At 40.7% G+C, this 20911-nt stretch overlaps 1 long non-coding RNA gene across 1 annotated transcript; it reads left to right on the top strand.

Annotated features, from left to right (window-relative positions):
- Positions 1 to 1167: 1167 nt before the first annotated feature.
- Positions 1168 to 7797, top strand: LOC123826762. The gene is made up of 3 exons (XR_006787123.1): positions 1168 to 1241; positions 3337 to 3386; positions 7638 to 7797. It is a non-coding gene; the product is annotated as an uncharacterized LOC123826762 (long non-coding RNA).
- Positions 7798 to 20911: the final 13114 nt, after the last annotated feature.

Raw genomic sequence — 20911 nt, 5'->3', positions numbered from 1 at the left:
TCTGAACTGGATCTTCATGAGGTGGGACCGGGTATGGGGTTGAAGACTGAAGAAGAGATTAATAAGATGATGACTTGTGATAAAGACACATCAAGGAGGAGAGACTATAGAAGAGATGATGGCATCTCTTTGTGTCCCACTGGGACTTTGTTTATGGTTTTGTCCAGTGTTGCCCAAAGGTGTAACATTGTTCATAGGTGATAGTTCTGCCTTTCCTCTAGGGCAGTGAGTCTTGGCTGGGAAGCAGTGTGATTTGTTCACATTTGCATGTGTTCTCAGCAATACCTAATCTAGCACCTAGAGGGTGCCCAGCAAAGATTTCTTTCTTTCTTTCTTTTCTATTCTTTTTTTCTTTTTAAGATTTTATTTATAGAGAGAGGGAAAGGGAGAGAGAAAGAGAGAGAAACATCAATATGTGGTTGCCTCTTGTGCACCCCCCACTGGGGACCTAGCCCACAATCCAGGTATGTGCCCTGACTGAGAATCAAACCAGTGACCCTTTGGTTCACAGGCCAGCACTCAATCCACTGAGCCACACTAGTCAGGGCCCAGCAAAGGATTCTTAAATGAAGTGAGAATCTGTCACTTGCTCTAGAGCAATTGGAGAGGTTAAGAACTCAGAAAAAAATGGTTGGCCATTAAGAACCCCTTTTTCATAATTGACAAATATAAACACAAATCCTTACCATGGTCTCAAGGCTCTGCATGATCTGCTCCCTCCGATTTCATGCCTACCACTTTCCTCCTCACTCCACCCAAAGCATGACATCCTCATTTAAGCAGCAACTCCTCATTTAAGCCAAGTTGACTTTTGTCTCAGAGCTTTTGTCATTTGTTCTTTTCTAGGTCAAGAATGCTCCCCTGTCCCCCAGATATCTAAACAATTCACTCCCTAACTTGCTTTAGGCGTCTGCTCAATTGTCACCTCCTCAAAGAAGCCTCCCCTGACTGCACCATCTAAAATAGTGCACACCCCCATTACTTTCTTTTTCTTCACAATGTTTTTTATTCATGTCACTGCTTGATATATTATTATATACTTACTTGCTACTTGTCTGCCTCCCCGACTAGACTGTGTGCACTTGAGGGAAGGAAATTTGTTTATTTGCCGATATATGTCAGTGTCTAGAATAGACAGGTTGCCAGGTGTTCGTTAATTAGTGACCAGGGGTATAGAAATAAACATAGGGAGAGACAGCTGCAGTTTCGAGAGACAAGGTCATGAAGGGAAGGATCAATATGTGAGTATCTTTTGTAAAATGTGAAGTGCCATATAAATATATCCATTTTCCTTGGCAGAACAGGTCAGAGAGAGATGAGTAGAAATGGAATCAAGTGCTTAAGTGGGGTTAGCCTTGACAAAGTGGCAAAGTCTCTGTGTGTGGTGGAAGCCAAGGCAATGTGATGGGGGAGGGAAAGACAGACCAAAAAGGGTTATTGGTCATCCTTGTTTACAAGGACCCACTTGTGAAATAGCAGGCAATGTGTGGGAAACTCTTGGTCTGCACTGCTGTATAAGACAGTGGGCAGCCCAGGCCTGCTAGAGGAGAAAGTCCAGGTACATACTCAATTTCCAGAAGAGAAAATTGGGCTCATATTGATTATATGTTTTGCCCAAGGCCATACATTAGAAAGGGTCAATACCAACTTATTTTTAGTAACGACAACTATGGGTTTAAAAATTTTTTCTTCTCATTACAAAAGAATTACATAGCCCTGGCTGGTGTGGCTCAGTGGATTGAGCACTGGCCTGAGAACCAAAAGAGTGCCGGTCTGATTCCCAGTCAGGGCACATGCCTGGGTCGTGGGCCAGGTCCCCTGTTGGGGGTGTTCAAGAGGCAACCAATTGAAGTTTCTCTCACACGTCGATGTTTCTCTCTCTCTCCCTATCTCCCTCCCTCCCTCTCCTTCTAAAAATAAATAAATAAAATCTTTAAAAAAAGTATTACATAGATACTGAAAGGGCTTGAAAGAAGAAAATCAACCACAGACCCACAGTACAGAAACAACTCACTGTTAACTTTACGGTATATTGCATTCCAAGCTTTTTGAATGCATATGTAATATTTTTAAATAAAGTTGAGGTCAGATTCCATATGCTCTTTTGTAAGTTTACACAGATAGTTTATAACAATAATTGGAATCGTTTTTCTAGGTCCTTAAATTTTCATGGACATGATTTTGATTAGTTTCATATTATTCTGTCACTTGGATGTCTAATAGTTAATTATCATGCCCTGTTTTGTGTGGCATTATAGAACAGGTCCAAAAAACCTTACCCTATAATTTGGGTGCAAAAGTGTCTCAAAAATCACAATTTTTCATGATTTACATATACCATATATTACATAATTCCTCCAACAAAGTCTAGAACCAACACTCCAAAATCAACACAAATATTTTGGCAACAAACATGAATATTCACATTAAGTGAACAAAAGAAAAAGTGGACAAAAGAGGCTTTTGTCAGTTCAGGTCATGTTTTGTAACCAAATGAGTTTGTGCCACACTCACCCCCTCAAAAAAAAAAAAAAACCCTTTTGAAGCTGGCTTCTCTCACAGCAGTGCCTCCCAACAGCTGTGACACTCTAGAATGGTATCAGAAAGGCACAGCCATGAGGCAAAGTTCTGGCTGCTCAGGGAAGTGAAAGGAGCAAAACAGTGTGGTGGGATTCCTCCTCATGGAAGGGTGCAGGCCTGGAGGTCAGCTGTAGGACAAGGAGCATTTCCTTAGAAGTGAGGGAGTGTCCGGGGAAGAGGAGGAAGTGTTGGTGACTGAGACCAGAGAGGTCTTGGCAGTGGGGCAAGGTGCAAACTGTCACAAAGCACAGATCAAAAACTCCTATGTTCATTTCATATTCACCTACCCCCAGAAGATCTGTAAGTCAGGGATAAGGCCACCAGAGGAGGAAAGAGGAGTCCTTGCTGTGGGAGGAAAGTGAGCACTACCTTGTTGATTTAGTAGAGGCCTGGGGCAGTGGGCCCCGTCACCCTTCCTGTTCCTGTCAAATGTGGTTTGCTGTCAAGTGGTAGCAGGTTCAGCCACAGTCAAAGGAGGTAGAGGCGAGAGGCCTCCAGAGAGAGAGAGGCCCTGCAGTGGGTGCCCTGTATCTTGAAGGTGATTTGCTGGAGCCACTTTCAGGTGGGGAGCAGAATGAATGGTGGGGACTGGGGCTTCTGGGTGTGCAAGGCATGCTGGGAATTGTGGGTTTTAGTTGGCAGTTGGGCAGTTTAGCCACAAGCCCAGGGCAGGGTGGGGTCGTTAGAAGGGGGAGGCTGGTAAGGCAGGAAACAAGGAGGAGTGATCTTGGTTTGTTTTTTTTTCTCTCACATCAGGAAACCAGAAGAAGATTGACCTATCAGGACCAATTATTAGCAGCCTAGCAGTAAGTTCAAAAGCTGAATTTAGACCTTTTACTACTTTGTAGGAGATTCTTTTTGTTCATTGCTTCTAGCCACAGTTACCAGATCAGTCGAACCAACAATGCATTTTCCATGCACATCTTCCAGATTCTCACCTATGGGAATCTCCTCCTCTCTCCCAGGTTACTGACACTATCTACTGGAGGATTTCCCTGAAAAGTCACTTCCCAAAGCCACCCCAATTAATCACATCCTATTCAACTTATTATCTCTAGTTATGTAAAATGCCATCTAAATTCTATCAGAAATCAGATTCCTGGCAACTGTAATTACCCAAGACACACAAGAAAGCTGTCTCAAAAGAAAAGAAAAGAAAAGAAAAGAAAAGAAAAGAAAACAGAAAAAATAAAGCTGTCTCAATGCCCAAGCACGTCATTTGTGGGATAAGCTGAGTTACCTTCCACCTCTTCCTAGAGTAATGATAAATACTTAGAGCTGTGAAAACAAGGGGTGATAGCAGAGAAACTAAGAAAAAATTATAGATATAAATGTATGAGGACAGGGTCATGTAACTGGGGGTTTTTTTTTTTTTTTAGTTCTTCCCAACAGCATTGGGTTGCCTTTTCATTTAGAGCTGACAGCCCAGCATGGGATCTAGGACACATAAGCTTTCCACTGTAGTATAGTGAACCTCAGTCATTGATGATCATAAGAAGGCTCTCAGTCATCAAGAACTGACTAACTTCTATAGAGAATTTCTACAACTCAATAATAAAAAGACAAATAGTCCGATAAAAAAATAGGCAAAGGATGTGAATACATACTTCTCCAGAAGATATACGAGTGGACAATAAGCACATGGAAAGATGCTCAACATAATTTGTCAACAGGGAAATGCAAATCAAAACCACAGTGAGATACTATTTCATACTCACAGACAGATACAATTAAACAAAAAGAAAAAACAATGAGTACTAATACACCATTGTAGGAATTTCGAATGTTGCAGAAACTTTGGAAAACAGTTTGGCAGTTTCTCAAAAGGTTAAACATAGTGGTATCATACAACCCAGACATTCAATTCCTAGGTACCCCAAAGAAATAAAAAATATATGTTCATACCAAAACCTGTACATGAATGTTCATAGCAGCATTATTCATGATAGCCAAAAAGTGTAAACAATTCAAATGTCCATTTAGGAATGAATGGATAAACAAAACATATACAATGGGCTATTCTTCAGCCATAAAAATAATGAAGTACTGGACTTCCGGCCAAGATGGAGGTGTAGGTAGACACACTGTGCCTCCTCGCACTACTAAAATAAGGACAACAATTTAGAAACAAAATAATAACCAGTACTGACAGAAAATTGAACTGTGTGGAAGTCCAGTGCCCAAAGAGTGAAAGTAGACATATTCATCCAGACCAATAGGAGGGGCAGAGTCGGGCAGAGATGGGTCATGGCAAAGTGGTGGCTGGCGGACCCCAGGCTCGCAAGGTGGCAGCGGGCGGGGCCCAGCAAGGCAGCGGATTGTGGAGGGGCTGGGCACACAAAGTGGCTTGCAAAACCGGGCAGTCCCACATTCACATGCAGACAAACCAGGCGAAACTGGGGGGCAAGACAGACCTTGCAATCCAGGGCCCCAGCGCGGGGAAATAAAGCCTCAAAACAACAACTGAAAACACCTGTGGGGGGTTGACGTGCAGGGAGAGATTCCCAGTCTCGCAGGAGAGTTCGCTTGAGAGACCCACAGGGTCCTAGAACATACACAAACCCACCCACATGGGAATCAGCGCCAGAAGGGCCCAGTTTGCTTGGGGGAAGTGGCAGAAGTGACTGAAATCTGGCAGAGAGCGGAGCAAGCGCCATTGTTCCCTCTCGGACCCCTCCCCTACATACAGCATCACAACCCAGAGTTGGGGGTTACCCCGCCCTGGTGAACACCTAAGACTCTGCCCCTCACTACATAGCAGGTGTGTCAAGACAAAAAAAAAAAATGGCCCAAACAAAAGAACAGATCAAAGCTCCAGAAAAAAATACAACTAAGCAATCATGAGGTAGCCAACCTATCAGATACATAGTTCAAAGCACTGGTGATCAGATTGCTCACAGAATTGGTTGAATTTGGTCGCAAATTAGATGAAAAATGAAGGCTATGCTAAGTGAAATAAAGGAAAATGTACAGGGAACCAATACCAATAGTGATGGGAAGAACACTGGGACTCAAATCAATGGAGTAGACCAGAAGGAAGAAAGAAACAACCAAACAGAAAAGAATGAAGAAACAAGAATTCAAAAAAATGAGTAGAGGCTTAGGAACCTCCAGGACATCTTTAAACGTTCCAACATCCAAATTATAGGGGTACCAGAAGGGGAAGAGGAAGAGCAACAAGTGGAAAAGTTATTTGAACAAATAATAAAGGAGAAATTCCCCAAGCTGGCTAAGGAAATAGACTTCCAGGAAGGTCCAGGAAGCTCAGAGGGCCCCAAAGAAGTTGGACCCAAGGAGGAACACACCAAGGCACATCATAATTACATTAGCCAAGGTAAAAATGAAGGAGAGAATCCTAGAAGCAGCAAGAGATAAGGAGGCAGTTACCTACTACCTACAAAGGAGTTCCCATCAGACTGTCAGCTGATTTCGCAAAAGAGACCTTACAGGCAATAAGGGGCTGGAAAGAAGTATTCCAAGTCATGAAAGCCAAGGACCTACATCCAAGTTTACTCTATCCAGCAAAGCTTTCATTTAGAATGGAAGGACAGATAAAGTGCTTCTCAGATAAGGTCAAGTGAAAGGAGTTCATCATTACCAAGCCCTTATTATATGAAATGTTAAAGGGACTTATCTAAGAAAAAGAAGATAAAAAACATGTATAGTAAAATGACAGCGAACTCACAATTATTAACAACCACACCTAAAACAAAAACAAAAACAAACTAAGCAAACAACTAGACCAGGAAAAGAACCACAGAAATGGAGATCACATGGAGGGTTAGCAACAGGGGAGTGGGAGGAGGAGAGAGGGGGAAGAGGTACAGAGAATAAGTAGCATAGATGGTAGGTAGAAAATAGACAGGGGGAGGCAAGAATAGTATGGGAAATGTAGAAGCTAAAGAACTGATGAGTATGACACATGGACATGAACTAAAGGGGGGAAATGTGGGTGGGAGAAGGTGTACAGGGTGGAGGGGAGTGAAGGGGTGGAAATGGGACAACTGTAATAGCGTAATCAATAAAATATATATTTTAAAAAATGGAGTACTGTCCTGGCTGGTGTGGCTCAGTGGATTGAGTGCCAACCTGTGAACCAAAAGGTCACCAGTTTGATTACCAGTTAGGGCACATGCTTGGGTTTCAGGTCAAGTCCCCAGTTGGGGGTGCAAGAGAGGCAACCTATAGAGATATCTCTCACACATCTATGTTTCTCTCTCTCTCTTTCTCCCTCCCTTCCCTTCTCTCTACATATAAATAAATAAGTTTTAAAAAATGAAGTACTGATACATACTACAACACAATGAAACCTTGAAAACATTTTAAGTGAAAGAAGTCAATGACAATAGACCATGTATTATATGATTCTATTTATATAAAGAATCTAGAAGAGACAAGTCAGTAGAAACAAAAAGATTAGTGGTTACCTAGGTCTAGGTTTGGGGGAAGCTGGGGAAAGACTGGTAAAGGGTATGGAGTTTCCTTTTGAAGTAATGAAAATGTTCTAAAATTGGTTATGGTGATGGTTGTACAAGTCTGTGAATATGCTTTTAAAAAGACATTGAATTATACACTTAGTATGTGTTCTATAATTGAGTTATAGCTCAACAAAGTTTCTATGTAAAAATAAAATTAGGGGGAAAAAAGAACAAAATCTTTAGCTCAGTTTCTTATATAAGAAAAGGAAGTATATAATTTGTTTAAGTATATTTTAAAAGTCAGAATGAAAAAGTTATTGCTTAAATTGATACTCTCTGGAAAATACATTTATGTAAAACATCTCATTTCCTAACTACTGCAATCTAGAGCAGATGGAATATTAGAATAACTACCAAGGTCTTAATGCTTGAAAACATTATACTAAGTGCCAGAATGACATAGCATTTTTACCATTGAATTGGTGGTTTCTCTTTGTAGCTGTTAAGTGTTCTCTCTCTCTCTCTCTCTCTCTCTCTCTCTGTATATGTATATATATATATAGCTTTTCAAAGTAAAAATTTTCCACTGCTGTTGAACTCCCCCTTTAACACATGTTTGAATGGTTTTTTATTTTTTAGTGTTTTGAAGATTTTGAGGCCCTGGCCACATAGCTCAGTTGGTTAGAGCATCATCCTGATACGCCAAGATTGCGAGTTTGATCCCTGATGAGGGCACATACAAGAATCAACCAATGAATGCATAAAGAAGTGGAATAACAAATCGACATCTCTCTCTCTCCCTTCCTCTCTCTTCCTAAAATCAATAAATAAAAATAAAAATAAAATATTTTGAAGTTACAGATTTCTTATTTAAAATATAATTATCCTTAATTCTATGTTGGAAATGGTTACTAAGGAAATCATTAATATAAATTAAACTATGTTCAGTTATCACATTACCATACAACATATTATTGTAATATAATAATATAAAATAGTAAATATGAATATAGTAAACATAAACATAATTTAAATATATAAATTATTTATTGTACATTAATTATATATTATGATGTATTAGAAAACTTCAGGCAGCTGGTATTACTTATGAAAAAGAAAAAGGCACTCATGACATTTAAAACAGAGATTGGTCCCTTCCTCTGTTTGGGAAAAAGAGGATTACGTGCCTAGGGCTCGGGTCTATGATAGTCAATATTTCCTTGGTTGTTTTTGAAGGGCGCTCAGCACACAAACCCTCTTATTGTTTAGAGGGGTCTTCCCTTGCATCATCTTGGTAGGAAATAGCCGTCTCCTTGGAAATTGGGACATGATTACATGATCCAGCCTGAATCACCTGGATCTATGCAAAGAATCATGGGTCTGCAGCAAATGATGCAAAGAAGCTGACTGCTCCTGAAGTGGCGGCGGCAGCCTCTGATGTCTGGGGCGGTGGTGGCAGCAGTGCCAGGGACAGTGCTCGGCAGCCACAGTGACACAGCCTTGGAACCAGCCATGATGTGACCATGGCTGTGGTTACAGCTGTCCACCTCCCCATGTTTCTGCCCATTCATTCACCAGTATCTCCAGCCTTCATGTTGTCATCTACCTACTATCCTTCCAAGAATTTCTTTCCTTTCCTGCTCAAGTGAGCCAGAATCAGTTGCTATGCTTGCAGTTAATAACCCTGACTCATTCTCCAAATAGGAAAAAGAAAAATACAAAAAAAGAAAAAAACAAAACAAAACAAACAAAATACCCCTTGGAGTTGAAAGGATGATGGGAGAAGAAGAGGCAGGGAAAGAAAGGAGCTATTGGGATTTGGAAAGGTAAAATAAGGTGGTTTTTGGAATTAGCAGAAAGTAATGATTGCAAGAAGTGTTATAAAACCACCTGCAGCTATGAGCAAAGCTGCTGGACTCCCAGGGAAACCAGGACCGCAATTCAATGGGCACAAGTCAAAACTTAACAGTCTACTACCCTAGAGAAAACAGAGTGACAAATGACAGGGTGAGAATTCTTTCTGAGATTCTGAAAGTAGTGTCTGATATTCTGAAATGTTTCTTTGTGGGAATAGGAAACACTTGAAAGATCCCTTGAAACGAATTAAATAATAACCAAAAAAACTTGGTAATAATATAGGAAGAATTAAAATGTTAGCCAAAAATATTAGTGGCAACATTAATAATCAAAAAGTTTTTACAAGTGAGATAATCTCAGTTGACCAAACTTAAAAATAAGAATTGAGGGAATTCACTTATGATTATGTGATGGAAATACTTGCAGTTTGAATTATAATGACTATTTATGCTATTCTGAAATCATAATTCTATGTAATTAAAGTAAATATTATAATTGGAATTATTGACAAGAAAACAATACTTTCTAAGTTTATAGTGGTTTATAGTTAAATGTGGTAATACTGAATTTAAAATCATTTTAGTGAAATGATAATTCTTTCAGTCTTAGGATTCCTTCAGTCATGTGGATTATTTGAAAATATAGAGAGTTTGTAAAAGATACAGATGCATATAGGCTTTGTTCTCATTCAGGAGCAAACTGGATGATTATCAGCAGAAATGAGCTGTTCAGTAGTTTTGTGGCTTCTCTGTGCTTCAGTTTCCTCATCTGCAAAATGTTGATTATAATAGTACCTACCGTATTTTCGGACTATAAGACGCACGTTTTTACCACATTTTTGCTTCAAAATTTTTTCCTATTTTCCTCCTCTAAAACCTAGGTGTGTCTGGGGTCTGCACCATAAGACACACCTAGATTTTAGAGAAGGAAAATAGGGAAAAGAATTTTGAAGCAAAAAATGTGGTAAAAAAGAGTGCATCTTATAGTCCAAAAATATGGTACTTCATAGAATTATTCTGAGAAAATTAAGTAAGTTAATAGTGTAAGCCCTTAAACAGGGCATAGTAAGAGCTCAATAAGTATTAGCTGCTTTTATTTCGATGATTGGGCTTTTTGATGATGATGTAACTCTTAATGACTATGGAAAGGAAGGGAGGCTTGGGCAGCAATTTAACAAAAACAACACAACTTGAAAAAAGTGGCATTCCCAAAACTTATCTAACTTTAGGGGAAAGAAGAGAGCAAGAGCAGGACTGTTTATGGGAGGATCCACAAGGAATAACCATTCTACCTGGGAACCCATCACTAACCTCAAGTGGCCCCGAGAGTGTGCCACCATTATCTGTCTGCCAGCCACATACATAGTGTGTGCAAGATGGTTCACCAGCAGGAGGAAGCAAAGGTGTTAAAGAAAAGCTTCTTTATGTGACTTGTCAGGGGAGGGGATGAAGACATCCTGGGAGGTAACCACGGAAACCCTCTTAGGGATGGAGAGGGTATTAGGTTATAGGTCATGAGGCTGGAAAGCTGAGGGTGGAAGGAGGGGAGAAATCCAGAAAAGATGTCACAGTGGGATTACCACAGCTCCCACAGTCAGATGCAGGAAATACACCACAAGCCACCCCACATCCCAAAAGCAGGCCAGAGGCTGGAGATGCTGCTGGAAGATCTTGACATCCTTAGGCCTGCTGGAAGTCTATCTGGCCCAAACCAAACTGTGCAACAAGCTCTTTGTAATAATTAATTAATTATTATGTAAATAAACAAATAAATTTATTTATTGGGATAACATTGGTTAATAACATTATATAAAGTTCAGGTGTACAGCCTTATAATACTACAGCTGTATACTCTATTGTGTGTTCACCACTAAAGCCCAACCTCCTTCTGTCACCGTGTATTTGACCCCTTTTTCCCTCTTCATCCACCCCCTGCCCTTCTTCCCCTCCGGTAACTGCCGTCTGCATGAGAAGCCCTTTTAACTACAGACAGAACTTGGATCTGGACTCAGACTCTGACTTTGATGCTCATGCTTCCCAACTTTCCAGATGGACTAACTTGAGCAAGATACTTAGCTCCTCTGGGCCTCAGCTTCCTCAGAGGAAGGGTGCCTTGCATACAAGAACTCAGTAAACTTTAGCTATTAGTACTGCTTGCTGACAATTTTATCTTCCAGAAAGTAGAGGAAGTAGTAAGAGGAACTGCTGCTCTGAACCTAAATTTGGCCAAAAGGAGAAATTGGTTGGCAGAGTAGAAGTGGCAAGAACCTTGGGAGAAAGCAGCTGTGTCTTCTTGAAGTTTGTGATAGTGAGGACAATGGTAGAACACGGTTAGATGTATTCCCTAGATTTTAACAATTAAAATAATATTAATACCGTGGCTTGAGATTTTAGAAAAATACTCAAGAATTGAATAACTCTTAAGAACATTTGCTTTACCTATGAAATCTTAAGTCAATGCAAAAGAGGAAGGACTTAAAAATCATACAGTTACATAAATGTTTGTTTATTTGAAAATAAGAGAAAGTCAGCCTAAGATGGACCGAGGGCACACAATCACTGGTGACCATAAGAAGATGGAATGATGTCCATGGACTTTTGAGAAAGTGAAAGCCCCCTGTGAATTGAGGCCTGTAAGGACCTTCATAAAGTCACACTCAAAGCAAAAAAGGGATACAATTTTTGTGGTCAGTGTTGTCATGCTGGTGGGGACAAAGAGAAAGCAGAACTCTTCAATTTGTATCTTGCTTCTGTTTTTCCTGTCAAAGGGAACATTCTTAGAACAGAAACGCCCAGAGGAAAAGTTAACCCAACGTGGGAGAAAATATTACAAGAGGCAATCGCAGGGTCTTTGTATGAATTCCAGGAATCTGACCAGAAAAAGTTATTTTCCAGAATGTGAGGAGACTTGCAGATGAATCACCCATGAGGCACTGTGTAAAGAACAGGCCTCTGGAGGCAGGTACTTATTACAAGTTTTAAAACAGTGAGGAAATTCAGTTCCACATGCCACAAGTCATTGTGTTTATTGTGAGACCCAGAACCCAAACAGATTATTGGGATGGCTGGTGGGAGCCTCAAAGGGGCAGTGGCCTCTAGGAGTCAGTGTAGGAGGATGGACAACATTTCTGTCACTGCCATTTTGTCCTCAAGGAGGATTTCAGTACAAGCATTTCAAATGAATTCCACCAACATTGATTCATTTTTTAAAAATTTATTGATTGATTTGAGAGAGAGGGAGAGAGAAGAAGAGACATTGATTTTGTTGTTCTGCTCATCCATGCATTCATTGGTTGCTTCCTGTATGTGCGCTGCCGGGGGATCAAACTTGCAGCCTTGGTGCTGCAGGTCAACGTTCTAGCCATCTGAGCCACCTGGTTAAGGCAACATTGATTCATTTTTATCAGGAATGTGTTCTCTGGAACAAATACCACTAAGTCAATTTAATTCTTTCATCATCTTTCTATGACACACACTTGAAAGGTATCCATTTTTATCTATTTTCATTTTTTAAATGGAATATTTTTCACTAAGATCAATTACTTTTCATTTACACTTTAAATTAAGTTTTGCCTCCTTGCTTGGTTTATTTATTTGATATTAGATATCAAATCTTGCTAAAGTTTTTGCCTTATTAGAAGACATTGTGGTTGTCCATCTCCTGCCAACGTTATCCATTTCCTTATTCCTGGTGACCACCACAACTTTGACCCAATAGCCATATTTCCACCAGGCAGTCCAGAGGCTCTAAGGAAAGCCAGCTCCACTCCTGGCTAACGCAGGGACCATTGCTCAGGCCTCGGCTCATCAGAAGAAAAATTCCATTTGCAGTGAACTGTTGTTGTTTCAGGGAGTAGGACATGACTTAATTCAGGCCAATGATGTTTGGTCTTCTGGGAACGCAGTTCTCTTCCCATCATTTAACTGGTGTCGTATGAAGATGTGAAGCCTGGGAGCCTTGCAACCATTTTGCCGTCATGAGGGAAACCTGGCTGACAGTTAAGCCACCACACAGAGACCTGGAGGACTCCATGGAAACTGAACTGAAGTCCTGACCAAGCTGCCTCTGAAAGAGCTATTTATGCACTTTACAGTTGCACGAGCCATTAAGTCCCCTCCCAGTCCTTCTTTTTTTCCCCAGCCAGTTTAGTTGAGCTTTCTGTTCCTTACAGCTGAAAATGCCTTAGTTGATACACCCACTGTAGATTTTCTTATGGCTATTATTTCTATCAAGTCCAAATTTTCTGATTCAATTTCCCCCCAATTTTTAGCTAAAAACAATTTTTAAAATGTATCAGTAATAACTGTTGTCAATTTATCTTTTTTTACTGTTTGCCAGTGATATTCATTATGAATTATATAAAAGTTTAAAGGTAGTTTATATTTATTTCTTGGCTAAGCCAAGAGAATATTGCAAGCAATAAGTCAGAAAAGAGAGAAAGAGAGAGACAGAAAGAGAGAGAGAGATTGAAATTGCTGCAGGCATAAGTAAGAACCTAAATATATAAAGGAAGAATGAAGTTGGAGGTGCTCAAAAATACCATGATTTATTCAGAAGGGATTTGGACATGGTATTTGGGGTTAGCTATAATCAACTATTCAGAACCCCCTAACTGTGAGACCATGATTCTATGAAGATTAAACTGCACAGTGGAATATCTGTGGAAGGATTTGTTGCTAGGTAGGCCGTACCACCAGTAGCTCTGGTCCAGGGCTTCTGCTGTGTCCTTGTGTAAGTTAGAAGGGTTGCCTCTCTAGCCAGACACAGCCCACAGGTAAAACAAAAGCTAGTTTCCAGCCTCCACTCCTCCTCTCTGCTCAGGGCTCCCTTGCAGTGATCCAGCACAACTATATGGTGTGGTTTTCAGCTTGGCAGAGGCTTTGACCCCTGGGCCGCATGACCAGGAACTCCTTTAGATAGGGATCCACAGTGTCAGGATTATCGGTCTGGGTCCTGAAAGGTTACACACTGAGAGCAAAGCAATGACTGGCTGCGTATGTTGGCTCAGGGCTTTGTAGCTTCCAAAGATTAGGACAAGAAGTAAGAGGCCCAAGGATTGGTCTTATGGTGTAAAATCGTGTGTCCGGTATGGCAGGATGAGATCAGGGAATGGAGCCAAGGAGAGAGTCTCTGTTAGCAGCAACCAAGGTAGGGATGTGACCACTGCAGTTCTGCCAGGAAGGAAGATCATTCTATCATCCCAGCTTCATCCTGCCTACCCAGGCCCCTTGTCTTCTGGTTCCTTACTAGTTTCTACCACAACTCCATCCTCTATGGCCTCTGCCTCCAGACCAAAGTGGGGAGGGTTCTCTGCCACTCCAAGAGAAGTGACTGATAATTGGGATCCTTGCCAGAGTTGTGAAACAAGACAACACCCTTCTCTGCTGCCCCCTGGGTAACCCAGATAGCTGACTTGGTTCCCCCAAATTTTAGCCTTCCTTATACAACACACTCTTCTGCTCATCTGGAAAAGCCTGTGCCCTCACGATCATGTTTTTACATGTAGAAAACGCATAGGATTGTAAAAGAAATAAACTATATTGAAATAGAATTTTATCCACAGACCCCTTGGGTCCATGGACCCTAGGTCAAGAAGTCTGGAGAGAGTAGTAGATGATAGTTTAGAATTTTTAAAAAAGTGAGGTAAAAGTACTATTGAAAGTATTTGTTTTCAGAAGGGTCAACTAAAGTGAAACATAAAAAGCTAACTCTATTTTGTTTATGTTCACATTTTATTTCATTATTAAAGACAAGAATTTTCTGGTCAGTTCCCTATTTCCCTCTCTCACGTCTCAACATTAACCTAAAAATTCTTGATTTCTGTACTCAAACCACTCTTTAAATTGATTTTTACTTTGCAGTTGTACTACCTTTTTGAATAATGAATTTTACAAGTGTACAATCTTCTGCATGGAGTTATACTTCATTTTATTTGTTTAAACTATATCTCCAAGTTCAAGATTTGCTCCCAACACTACTATTGTATTTTGTAATCTAATCTATAAATTAGTCACTTACAAACTTTATGCTTAAGCATCAGATTGTGATTTGTCCCCACATGATGGCTCTCTCACCCTGGCCCCTTGATCACTTGTTTCCCTCCTGTAGACTTTTCCTACTTTGCTTATGTATTTTTGGAGGGTCAGCAATCACAGCCAAATGAAAGTCTCCATGTGCATGCTATGCGTATCTGACAGGGCCCTAGAAGCAAGGACTTGGCACATGCCCGTTAGGCAATCTGAGGCGGGTTAACATAGGCACTAGTACAAAGATGTGGTCATGGTAGAGCAGAAACCCAGGATTTGCCACAAAAGGCTGTTAATGTCCCTAGGTCTGAGAGGAGGCCACAATAATCAGAACCAAGAAGATGGCACAGAGAGTGAGGGCCTTTGATACAGAGAAGCAGCCACCTTAAAGAAACCTTGAAAGAAGAGAACCAGAAAAATAAATATCCCAATTGCTCTCTCCTCTCTGCCTTGTCAGGGCTCCCTGTTAAGAATCCCACCTAGAAGCTGAACAACAGAGAAACTGTTGGTGCAGTCAATATATGTCAGCTGCCCTGAGCAGGGAGCAGTGTGGACGAGGGTGGAGAGTGGGCCCTTAAAGCCAAGCAGAGCAAACCCAGCATTCTACACAGGGTGGGAGGAATCATGTTAACTGTTAACCGGGGTGTTGTTTTCTATTACACTGTTCCAAAATGTTGTGGCAACAGTACCATCTTGGCACAATAGTTCTTTTTTTTTCTTTTTTATTGAATTTATTAGAGTGACATTGGTTAATAAAATTATATATGTTTCAGATGTACAATTCTATAATATATCATCTGTATATTGTATTGTGTGTTCACCACTGCAAGTCAAGTCTCCTTCTAGCACCATTTATCCCCCCATACCCTGTTCTACCTCCCCTGCCTCTCGGCATTGTAGTCCTTTTTTTTTTAATTTTATTATTTATTTTTAGAAAGAGGGGAAGGGAGGGAGAAAAAGAGGGAGAGAAACATCGATGCGAGAGAAAAACATCGATCGCTTACCTCTGGTACTCACCCCGACTGGAGATCTGGAGATCGAACCTGCAACCCAGGCATGTGCCCTGACCAGGAATCAAATTGGCGACTTTTCACTTTGCAGGATAACGCCCAACCAATACAGCCACACTGGTCAGGGCATGGCATAACAATTCTTAAAGGGCCATTGACACCTCTCATTTTTTGGCTTGCAAATTGTCATACTATAGACAGAATTTAAATTATTGTTTTTTATTTGTGTTCCCACCCATTTGCTTACAATGACACCTACACTTGTCAGTTTTCTTTCTTTTTTTCCCCCGGATGTTATTTATTTATTTTCAGAGGGAGGGGAATGGAGGAAGAAAGAGAGGGAGAAAAACATTGATGTGAGAGAGAAACAACCATCAGATACTTCTCCTATGTACCCCGACCAGGGACTGAACCTGCAACCCAGACATGGGCCCTGACCAAGGATCGAACCAGTGACCCTTAAATTTGTGGGATGATGTCCAACCAACTGAGCCACACCAGTCAGGACAAATCATTTTTCTTATCACTAACAGTCTCATGCAATTTCCCTACAGAATTATTTCCATCAGTTTGACTTTTTATTATCTAAAAGAATTCAATATCAGTCTCACTATTTGCCCATTATTTTCATATCCTTCTGTAGATCATTTACATAAATATTTTAAAGTACTACCTGGAACTATCTGGAATAATAAGGATTCTTTTAATCATTAGTTATAGAAACCCAACTCAAACTGGCTTAAGCAAAAAGCGGAATTTATTGGCCTCTATACTTAAAATGTCTGATCTAAGGCGAGTCTACATCCAGGTGCTCAAACAGTGCTTTCAAAAATCCATCTCTCCAGCTCTCAGCTCTGCCCACCTCTGTGTGACTACACCATCTGGAAGATTCTTCCCAAGTGGCATCTAGGATGGCTACTGGCAGCTCCAGGCCAATGTCCTACTAGCTTAGCAATCCCAGGGGAAAGAGGGCCTCTTTCAAAATAGACCAGCAAAAGTCTCTCTGTGTATGTCTATGTATGTTATAAATATGCATCTCCTTGGGGAGACCTGGGGTCAAATGCCTCTTCTCTCCCACCATCACCAGTCACCGTGGCTGGAGGGTAGAATGTGCTGGTGTTTGCTGACTGGGTCCTATGCCTATCCCTGAAGTTCCATCCCGACTGTGTGAACTAAATGTGGAAGAGGAGTGGTACCCTAAAGAAAATGAGTGCTTTCATCAGAAGAGGGTTGGGGAGATAAAAATTCATAGTAATAATCATCCTCTGCAAGTTTAGTGTTGATTCCTTAGAAATGCTACAAGTTAGACTTCTCTACTCCTTGTCTTGGTCCTAAATCAGCTCCCAATCCATCCATCCCAGAACACGAGTAATAGCTTTTAGAATGTAAAAAGCTTTTCAATATGTAAATAGAGTGCATATAACAAACATACGAGAATTTCTTCATAGTAAAACTTCAGTAGAAGAAAATTTTCTCTTAAGAATTTATCTTTTGCTGTAATTTCTGTTTCCTGAGGAGTTCATTAAAATAACCAGTAGAGGAGCATTTGAGAACTTGCTCTCTGGTCTCCTCAGTCATGTATGTCATCAGTTTGGCTCAAATAAATTCTTATAAAAACTGTCTACAGTTTTGGATATTCCTTACGTTGGTATTTACTTGGTGTTGTTGGCAGGATTTCCAAGAAGCCCGCCCAGGACCACCTTGCAGACCAGGACCTGGTGCCAGGTCCCAGCAAGGCCCTGTCGTGCCCCACCGGGTCCCCACTTCACATAGGCTGAATGGGAGAGAGTTTCTTCTGGAATTCTGGACCTCCTTGCTTTAAGTAGCAGGCCATGGCTTTATTTGCACTCTTCTTAAAAAGTTCTAGAGGTGGATAAGGGTTGACATAACCCACAAAAAGAAAAAAAAAATAGATTGCTGCTTTAAATTTCAGCTTTTTAAATTGAGTTGCTTACTGAAAGTCTGAACAAAATCTTTCCTGGTTAAATGAGAGACTGAACTCTCTTTAGCTTCAAAAGAAAAAGGACACTTGCTTTCCCACCCCAAATATGCAGTGGGGCGTCAATAATTGTTCAGACCCCTAAATCTGAAGAGGTAGGGATGGGCACTGGGAGTCTTCCAGTGTGGTAGCACAACCTGCTTTGGAGAAGCCCGTGGGAGAAGGAGAGGGTGCGCAGGACTGGGTTCACCCTGAGAGAGGGGACCAAGAGTAGAGCCCATGCCTTGGAAATCACCTCAGCATCTGGTAAGCTATCCCTGGCCCTTGCTCAGGTATTCTTAGGTGACTAAGAATCTTTGTGGAGTTACCTAGAATTCTCCTGTAGGGTGTAAAGCAGCCCTATAGGGATATCCAAAATATTGGCTCATCTGGAGGTGCTGATATGAAGGCTTGTGTCCCCTAGAAGTCAGAAGTTTGTTCAGACTCACAGATCTCAAAATTAACGTGGGTCATCATGGTCCCAGGCTGACAAGGCCCAGGACAAGCAGCCTCCCATTATACTAAGATGGTCAAGATGAGTATCCTTTTTAATTTAAAATTAATTTTTGTGTGCACAATTAGAAAAAAGCTGTTTATAAGATTAGGCAGAATGAATGGAAACCATATTTAATGGGTCTCTTGAAGCTTCAGAAAGAGGATTTAGATAAATAGATCAGCCTATGATAATATTTAAATTTCAAACCAGTTCTTTGAGATGGTAAAACTGGTTGTCCTTATTTTAAAAGGGGGAAAATCATTTAGAACTTGACTTGTCAAGGACAGATATAAATTGTAGATTCCTCCAAAACAACAATTGGATCCAATTGTGCTCTGTCTGTCTCTGTATGTATGTGTGTATATATATATGTTATAAATGTAAGATAATTTTCTACCTCTGGATGCTATTGTTAAACTTAATTTAAAGTCAAGCACTTGTAAGCATTGGGTATTTTAAAATTCTCAGAAATATAGAAACTAACTCAAATGCTTTTCAAGTCCATGTGATTTAAGATTAATCCTTAGTAAATAAAAGCTACCTTAAATCTGTTGGTTTCAGTAAGACAGATATATCTCTATTTTGCAAAATTAAGTCCATGTTAATAATTGACTTTTAAGTCTATGAAAAATATTTCTAGAGTTATAATAATGTCCAAGCTAAAGAACGTTAACTGATTATTTCTTGGTTTTCATTAGAAACTTAAGTTTTAAGGATTAAATCTCAACATATATAGGAATAACTTTGTGATGTTCCCAGAAAAGCCCCTATAACACCTCAAAAGATTTTTAAAAAGATTTTATTTATTTATTTATTTTTAGAAAGAGGGGAAGCAAAGGAGAAAGAGAGGAGAGAAACATCAATGTGCAAGAGAAACATTGATCAGTTGCCTCTCACACATGTGCAGCTAGGGACCTGACCCACAACCCAGGCATGTGCTCTGCTAGGACTCAAACCAGCAACCTTTTGGTTCCCCAGCTGGCACTCAGTCCACTAAGCCACACCAGCCAGGGAAGATTTGTTTTTTAAGCACTGTAAAATGAGTGATGAGAATCTTCTAGAGTATATTGCATAGGCAAACAATGGCTGTAAGTTAAACAAATAATCGGGGCCCTGGGAAACACATGATGGCCGCTTGGATGTTCCCTGCCCCCTGGCTCCCCATTTTTGGCTTCTGCATTCCTTCATGCATCACAGTGCATTGAAGCCAACTTAGATGAAGGAATTTATAAGCTGGCATTATTGAAAGAAGATATCTTACACTATGGCTGAGGTTTGATAGAGTCACTTCAATAAATGCCAAGTTGGTAACTAGTTCCTTTCACAGCAGCTCCCAGAAGACAAAGAATTTAAAGATCATTGACTGCCACCTGGGGATTGTGTCTATTGGAAAGGACATCAAATAAAAGACATTCCCCAACCTCACTGGAAAGAAACTTATCAGGTACTACCTCAAATGGGCAGCTACCCCTCTCTCTGACATCACCACTGTCTACACCAAAACCTCCTCTAGGATAAGAAGCTGCTGAGATCAGAGGTAGAGAGCTAACCTAAGATATCAACAAGGCCTAAATATCTACATATTGGTATTAAACTCAGAATCTACGAATTTTGTTTATCTTTACTTGTCTACTAATGATAGTCAAAATAATAAAAAGATAACCAGTAGACTTGTAGAGCTGAATTACAATGCTGGTGAAATAGAGAGCACTGGATAGCTCTGTGGCTGACAATGGGCCCCAGTTTGTCTGCTAGATGAGAACTCTAAAGCTGTAAGAACTTAGAATTCTATTCTGAGATCTGACTCCTCAAAGAAGCACTGGGACAGGAATACTGCTTACTTAGGGGAGAAAAGTTAAGGTTCTTATGCTGCAGCTATGAGCCAAAGATAGGAGGAAGAACTGCAGCTCAAGTTTCATTCACTTAAGGAAGTCTATGTGTACCAGAGGACACAATCAACAGAAAGAAAAGGGAAACGATGGAATGGGAGAAAATATTTGTAAATCATATATATGATAAGGGGTTACTATCCAGAATACATAAACAACTCCTACAATGCAACAACAACAACAAAAAAAAACCAATTTTAAAAATGGGCAAAAGACTTAAATATATATTCCTCTAAAGGAGATATACAAATAACCAACAAGCAAATAAAAAATACTCTACATCACTAATCATCTGGAAAATGCAAATCAGAGACTTCCGGCAAGATGGAGGAATAGGTGGACGCACCGTACCTCCTCGCACAACCAAGATTAGAACAACAATAAAATACAGTCAGCATAACACCCAGAACCGACAGGGGATTCATCTGAATGGAAGTCGGACAGCTAAGAAGTTGAAGTAGACCCGTACATCCAGACTGGTAGGAGACAACGAGCCGAGCGGGCGCGGGGCTGGCGCGGGTCGGCAGCGCACGGAGGTCGGGGGAAATTTGGCGCGGAATCGGCGCGACAGCCATTGGGGCGCAGGAACGCAGCGGTGGACCCTGAGTACGCAAGCTGCGGCTGCCGGACCCAGTGGGGCAGCGATTGTGGACCAGG

This window comes from Phyllostomus hastatus, unplaced genomic scaffold, assembly GCF_019186645.2.
Source record: "Phyllostomus hastatus isolate PE091 unplaced genomic scaffold, TTU_PhHast_1.1 phas_contig_86, whole genome shotgun sequence".
Classification (NCBI taxonomy): Eukaryota; Metazoa; Chordata; class Mammalia; order Chiroptera; family Phyllostomidae; genus Phyllostomus; species Phyllostomus hastatus.
Note: the sequence above shows the minus strand (reverse complement) of the source record. Positions and strands in the feature narration are given on the sequence as shown.